Source organism: Schistocerca americana, unplaced genomic scaffold (genome assembly GCF_021461395.2).
Source record: "Schistocerca americana isolate TAMUIC-IGC-003095 unplaced genomic scaffold, iqSchAmer2.1 HiC_scaffold_386, whole genome shotgun sequence".
NCBI classification, from domain to species: Eukaryota; Metazoa; Arthropoda; class Insecta; order Orthoptera; family Acrididae; genus Schistocerca; species Schistocerca americana.
Window position 1 is genome coordinate 42,501 of NW_025726111.1, and position 7,500 is coordinate 50,000.

Consider the following 7,500-nt stretch of genomic DNA (forward strand, 5'->3'; position numbering starts at 1 on the left):
CCTAACCCATGTTGCGCCTTAACCTAACCTATGTTGCGCCTTAACCTAACCTATGTTGCGCCTTAACCTAACCTATGTTGCGCCTTAACCTAACCTATGTTGCGCCTTAACCTAACCTATGTTGCGCCTTAACCTAACCTATGTTGCGCCTTAACCTAACCTATGTTGCGCCTTAACCTAACCTATGTTGCGCCGTAACCTAACCTATGTTGCGCCGTAACCTAACCTATGTTGCGCCATAACCTAACCTATGTTGCGCCTTAACCTAACCTATGTTGCGCCTTAACCTAACCTATGTTGCGCCTTAACCTAACCTATGTTGCGCCGTAACCTAACCTATGTTGCGCCTTAACCTAACCTATGTTGCGCCTTAACCTAACCTATGTTGCGCCTTAACCTAACCTATGTTGCGCCTTAACCTAACCTATGTTGCGCCTTAACCTAACCTATGTTGCGCCTTAACCTAACCTATGTTGCGCCTTAACCTAACCTATGTTGCGCCTTAACCTAACCTATGTTGCGCCTTAACCTAACCTATGTTGCGCCGTAACCTAACCTATGTTGCGCCGTAACCTAACCTATGTTGCGCCTTAACCTAACCTATGTTGCGCCTTAACCTAACCTATGTTGCGCCGTAACCTAACCTATGTTGCGCCTTAACCTAACCTATGTTGCGCCTTAACCTAACCTATGTTGCGCCTTAACCTAACCTATGTTGCGCCTTAACCTAACCTATGTTGCGCCTTAACCTAACCTATGTTGCGCCTTAACCCAACACACGTTGGGCCTTAACCCAACACACGTTGGGCCTTAACCCAACACACGTTGGGCCTTAACCCAACACACGTTGGGCCTTAACCCAACACACGTTGGGCCTTAACCCAACACACGTTGGGCCTTAACCCAACACACGTTGGGCCTTAACCCAACACACGTTGGGCCTTAACCCAACACACGTTGGGCCTTAACCCAACACACGTTGGGCCTTAACCCAACACACGTTGGGCCTTAACCCAACACACGTTGGGCCTTAACCCAACACACGTTGGGCCTTAACCCAACACACGTTGGGCCTTAACCCAACACACGTTGGGCCTTAACCCAACACACGTTGGGCCTTAACCCAACACACGTTGGGCCTTAACCTGCTCTGTAATTGTCATACGACGCGTTAAATTAGTGTAGTGTTGCCTAACTGCAACCCCCGCAATATAGTTTGCTACTCGCACTGCCCGGTCCCCAGAGTATCGCTTCATGTTAAACACCTTGCAGCTATACACTGTAATGCGGATGGCGGCAGGACGTACATGCTCAATGCCCTTCGCAGTTGTTCATTGGCATTCGCATGGCGAAGCACAGCCTACGTTGTGGTACGGCTTGTGGCAACTGTCCGCTGATGTTGTACGTCCAAATCACACACTGTACCGCACATTGGTCCTCATGTACTGAATGATACATCGTGGTACATGTGTGACCGTACCACGACTGCGCCAACAACGGCGAACCATACGGTCCAAATATTGTGCACTCAGCTACGTGTCGTCTCCCTATAAGAGCTGGATTGCAGTATGGTATGCCGTGGATGGCGATCAGCATGAGCCGTCTGTTGATGTAGTGGCGCGTGTTGTCAGACGTAGTCGTCTCTTCTCACACACCGTGATAGCATGGTGCACTGCGTTCCACATCTGCGACATGCGACAGAGGCCGGTTGACAGTCGTTCGCGCAATGGACATCGCATACGTACGGGGGCCACCTTCCACGTGTTCGCGAAGCGTGCACATGTTGTTGCGTGTATGTGGGCAGACATAGTGTGTCGTGACACCTGACACAGGCATGCAACAATCGTTGAATTTGCAAATGGCGATGGACGTCTACGTTTGCTGGTGACGTTACGCAAATGAAGAACTGGTAAACCGTTGTGGTGCGGTTGTTCTCGCTAGAGGTGAATCAGTGATGGCGACGATCGGTTGAGCTACCAACCGGTTGTTTCAGCGATACCCACCATGCCCACGAACGTGAATGGCATGTGGGTGTGAAGCGATACGCGGCGGTGGCTGGGTGGGACCGTCCCCGGCCGGTGAGGGGGGGCCTCCCGGCGTGCTGGCCGCGCGGTGCGTGGGCGCACGCGCTACAGCCGGCTGGTGGGGGCGGCCAGTGGCAGGCGCGCCGGCCGACGGAGGCGGCAGGCGGCGCAGCTGCGCGCCGGCGCACCCTGCACGCGGCGCCGTGCGGCCAAAGTAGGTCCTCGCGGGCCCGGTGCGAAGCGCGGTGGACATCTGCAGTGTGCTGGTCCGATTGAGGACTGTGTGCGCTGAGGATGCGCCGCCGCCCGGCGCTCGGCGCCGCGACGCCGTCTGCTGCTCGGTCGCCTCTGCGGTTCTCGCAGGTGGATTGTATCGCAGCTGTGCGGACGTGTTGGCGCGTGCGCTGTGCTGGGAGAGTTCGCTTCGGCACCCAAGTGGGGCTTTTGTCCTTCTGTGGCGCTGGCGTTGGAGCTGCCGGCCACCGTAGGTGGCGCGTGTTGTCTCCCGCCGGCAATGCCACGACAGCACGCTCCCGGGCCTCTGTCGGCAGCGGCAAGCTCAGTTGGGAGCACGGGTGGTCGCACCTAAAGCGTCTACTCGCCAAACTCCGGGCGATTGCGCCTCTCTCGAACCCGACCAAGTACTTAGGACGGCGCTGCGCGCCGCCGGGACCTGAGAGGGTTTCGAGGTGTATTGTGCAGGGGAGCTCAGCCTCCTCCTGTTTGCAGAATAATTGAGCGGACGCTTGCGTGTTCGCGCGGGCCCCCGGGACACACTCCCGGGCGGCCGGCTGCTCAGCTCTAGTTGACGCAGCTCCCTGGTTGATCCTGCCAGTAGTCATATGCTTGTCTCAAAGATTAAGCCATGCATGTCTCAGTACAAGCCGCATTAAGGTGAAACCGCGAATGGCTCATTAAATCAGTTATGGTTCCTTAGATCGTACCCACGTTACTTGGATAACTGTGGTAATTCTAGAGCTAATACATGCAAACAGAGTACCTCGTTGCCACAACTGCGCAGATATTGACCATATACACAAATACTGCACTAGGAAACCGGCTTGCTCCAGGTGTGGTTCTGAAGATCACTTAAGAAAGAACTGTAGTAGAACAAATGTTTGCGTCCCATGTACACGTAGAGGGAAAAAGTCCTGCGGGGCATCTGGCAGAAACTGTCCTACCTATAAAATGTTAGAACAGCGCTTAATAGCCAGAACCGATTATGGCTGACGCTGTAAGTAGAAACAGGACACCTAGGAAAAGAAAATCACCGAGCAAACAAAGAAGAGATGCCGAAAGAGCACGAAAATTCAAACAATTCATAAATCAAACACAGAACATCAAAGAAATAACTATGAGAAGTGTAAGTACACAAACAGAACTAGCAGATGAAGCAGACAAACAAAAAACTCCCACAAAAGACATAACCAGACAGATTGACCCTTGTAATTCTGATCCTCCACATGTCACTTCCACACTCAACCCTGAAGCGGCAAACTTTATTGCCCGATCAGTAACAACGAGGCAACCCCCCACAACAACACTAAGCACCCGCACGCCACCTGAGGACTCAAGACTCCAAGACACAAACACCGCCACCCCTACACAAGACATCACCCCTACAGAAATTCTACAGGATAGCTCTGTTACAAGTACCACACAAATGGAGACAACGACATCAAGACTCACAGGAGTAGACCCTAGGAGAATTTACCCGAACTTAGAATTCGCTATGCAGCTTTCCCGCCTGGAGCAGCCGGCCATCCTCACTACAGCACTTCGGCACGTCGTGCGCGTAGGGCATAAATACGGAAGAAGGGTCACTTTCTCCACAATGGAGGCTGTAGACAGAATACAGCTAAGGTCAATGAACCTCCCCACTGATTTCGGAGCCCTGCGTGACTTACTTATAAAAGTGTTTGCAAGGAGAGGGGAAAAATTCGTGCTAGACGAAATATATGCACAGTCCGTCCTGGCCAATGGCCGGATTGCATCAAACTGGAACAAACCTTGGCCCGAATGTAATTTTCATACATACTTCCCATAATGCAACCAAAAGTCGTAATTGGTCAAATTAACACCCACAATAGCCGCCTTGTCATGCAGGAGCTGCGGAGAATAGTGGAGGAGCTGAGACTGGATGTAATCTGTCTACAGGAGCCATACTCTCGAGCTGGGCAAATCCCCTTCATGTCAGCCTCCTGGCAAGTCATTTCCAACGGGGAAGAACCCCAAGCAATAGTAATCATCACAAACAAAGGACTAAGAGCAACAACAATAACACAGTTGTCAAACAGCCACTGTAACGTGGTGGAATTACAAACGCCTCTCGGCCTGGTCTTCATAGTAAACATGTACTTCCAGTACGGAGGGAATTTTGAGGATCACCTAGATCATCTTGCGGAAACTACCACGTTATTACAAGGCAAAAGAGTCATTATCACGGCAGATATAAATGCGAAATCCCCCCTATGGTTCAGCGGCACCAGAGACGCAAATGGCGGAAAGGCTGAGGAGTTTATCATGGCCCAGCAGCTTGTCGTGGCCAACAAACCAGGAAATCCCCCCACCTATACAGGTGGAGGCGGTTTAGGGACCAACATCGACGTCACCCTGGCCACATCCAACATCAGTAGTAACATACATAATTGGAGAGTTAAGGACCAAGTCACCACAAGTGACCACAATTTAATTGTTTTTCAACTCAGTCAAGAAGAGTGCCGCTGGGACCTGGGGTGGGAAGTACAATACAACTATAATAAAACCAACTGGGAACGTCTGGCTCGAGAGTGTAGTATTCCTCCATTGCCCGAGGGTGACCTGGACGTGGATAGGTACGCCGAGGAACTGGTGGGATCAGTGGTTAGGGCGGTAAAAGCTGCTGTTCCAACTAGGAGAAGGGCCGTAGCGGCCTCTCCATCGCCATGGACTGCTGACCTCGAACGTCTGCGCCAGTCTGTCCGACGGGCGAGGAGGTATTACCAGCGATGTGCCATCTGGCCCGAAAAACAATACTGGTTGCAGCAATACAGAGAAACAAAGGAAGCATTCCAGAAGGAATTAAAACAGGTTAGAATGAGTAGCTGGGAGGATTATGTACTCAGACAACTCGAAACTGACCCGTGGGGAATTCCCTACAAGTTGGTCAGAGAGAAGATAAGGTCCCCGGCAGTCCTCTCCACTCTCAGAGAGGCTGGAAGAACTACAGAGTCCTGGCGAGAGACCGCTGAGGTCCTCCTGAGGACTCTGCTTCCAGATGATGAGGAAGACGGGGAAACAGAGACCCAGCAGCAAATCCGTAGGGCAGACCAGCAGGAGTACACCAACAACACCCGGGTGTACCCTTTTTCTGAAGAAGAAATTGCTGTGAAAATAAAATCGTTAAAAAAGGGGAAAGCACCAGGACCAGATGGTATAGTAGCGGAGGTGATACAGTTCCTCGCCCCGCAGCTAATAGCACCTCTTACAGGGTTATACAATGAATGTCTCAGGGTAGGTAAATTCCCTAAGATATGGAAAAGGGCGAATATGGTTATCATTAAGAAGGGCAAGGACAAAGATCCTATGGAGCCAAAGTCCTATAGACCAATATGTCTCCTAGACATCATGGGGAAACTGTTAGAGAAGCTGTTGGCTGACAGACTGACTGCACACAGAATTTTGTGTGGGATGAGCGATAGGCAATTCGGATTTCGGCCGGGGCGATCGGCGTCTGACGCAATCGCCCTGGCGGCTGAGGTCTGTGGCTCTGCCCCACACAAATACGTGGTTGGCATCATGGTGGACATCAGTGGCGCCTTTGACAACCTGTGGTGGCCCTCGCTCTTCTCCCGCTTGCGTGAGAAGGAGTGCCCAGGGCCCCTCTATGGCTGTCTCAGGAGCTATTGCATGGACAGGGAGGTCTGGTTATCATCGCCTAGCGACAAAATAAGCAAGACCATTACGAAGGGGTGTCCCCAGGGCTCCGTACTGGGGCCACTCTTTTGGGACGTAAATGTAGAGCCATTGTTAGAAAACCTACAACTCTGCGAGGACGTGCTAGACGTGATAGCCTACGCGGACGACCTCCTCCTGTTGGTCGGCGGCCGTAGCCGAGAAGAACTTGAACCAAAAGTAGAAAGGGCAATAAACATACTTGCTGAATGGTGTCAACAAGCCAAAATGAAGGTTGCACCAAATAAGTCAACATACCTTCTTTTAAAAGGCAGCCTAGTTAGGAATCCCACAGTAAGGATTGATGGAATTCCAGTTCTTCGGCGTCGCGAAGCGCGATACCTTGGAGTAATAATTGATGAAAAATGGAATTACACATCTCATATCGAAACCATTACACTACGCGCAATAGAAACCTTAAACAACCTCATCAACATTGGTCATAAAAGATTTCACCTGCCACCTGCTCTTATCAAATTATATCACAATAGCATCCTTTCATCAATAGTAGGTTATGCGTGTGGGGTCTGGGCCCACAGACTCACGAGGGTGATGCCGGCCATGGCCGTGAGAAGAGTGCAAAGAAACATGATAATGCGGTCCGTAGGTGCCTACAGAACGACACCTGGGGGGGCTCTATTGGTGTTAATGGGATTATGCCCGTTAGATATAAAAATAAGGGAACAGGCCGCATGGTACTGGGTGACTAAGGGTAAAACAGATAAGACAAGGGAAATATTAGGGGTCCAGGTAGGAAACAAACCTGCCATAAAGATAAGAGGGGAAGAGTTATGGCAAATATCTTGGGAGAACGAAGAAGCTGGCAGGAGGGTCTTTCAGTTGCTGCCAAACATCAGGGAACGACTTGGGATGACCTACTTCGAGCCAAGCAGGGGACTATTGCACTTTCTCACGGGACATGGACCATATCCGACATACTTATGTCGGTTTGGAAAAAGAGCTACACCAGCGTGTGACTGTGGTGCTCAGGACGGAACACCGGAACACATCATATACAACTGCCCGTTATATGATGATGTGGCGCATGACCTGCGATCGCAATTACCAGATCACGACACTTATGCCCTGATACGACGTGCCGATACCTTTAGTATCCTTAATAAATTGGCAAACGAGGTATCACATAAGGTTTTGCGAGAATTCCTAAGAAATCAAGAAAGATGATATCAACCCTGATTAGACCAAGATGTACTCGCCATACCGCCGGGTGCGGAGCAGGCCAGTCTCCATTGACTGGAATCCGCCGCACTACTGGACCAGGACAGCGAGTGCATCACCCACCAGGCTACGACAATTGCACTCAACTTAGACTTAGAACCATCATTATTAGTAGTAGTAAATTTAGAACACTAACAACACTAACAAATAGGGACTGCAGCGAAAAAACAGACTTGGCCAGCCCAGTGCCAGGGGCACGCTCACATGGGTTTAGCTCAGTGAGCAGGCCTCACAATAGTAGGTTTGTAATACCAACTGGCACACCTGTAATCGCTGCAGAATATAACAGAATAGTAGGATAGTC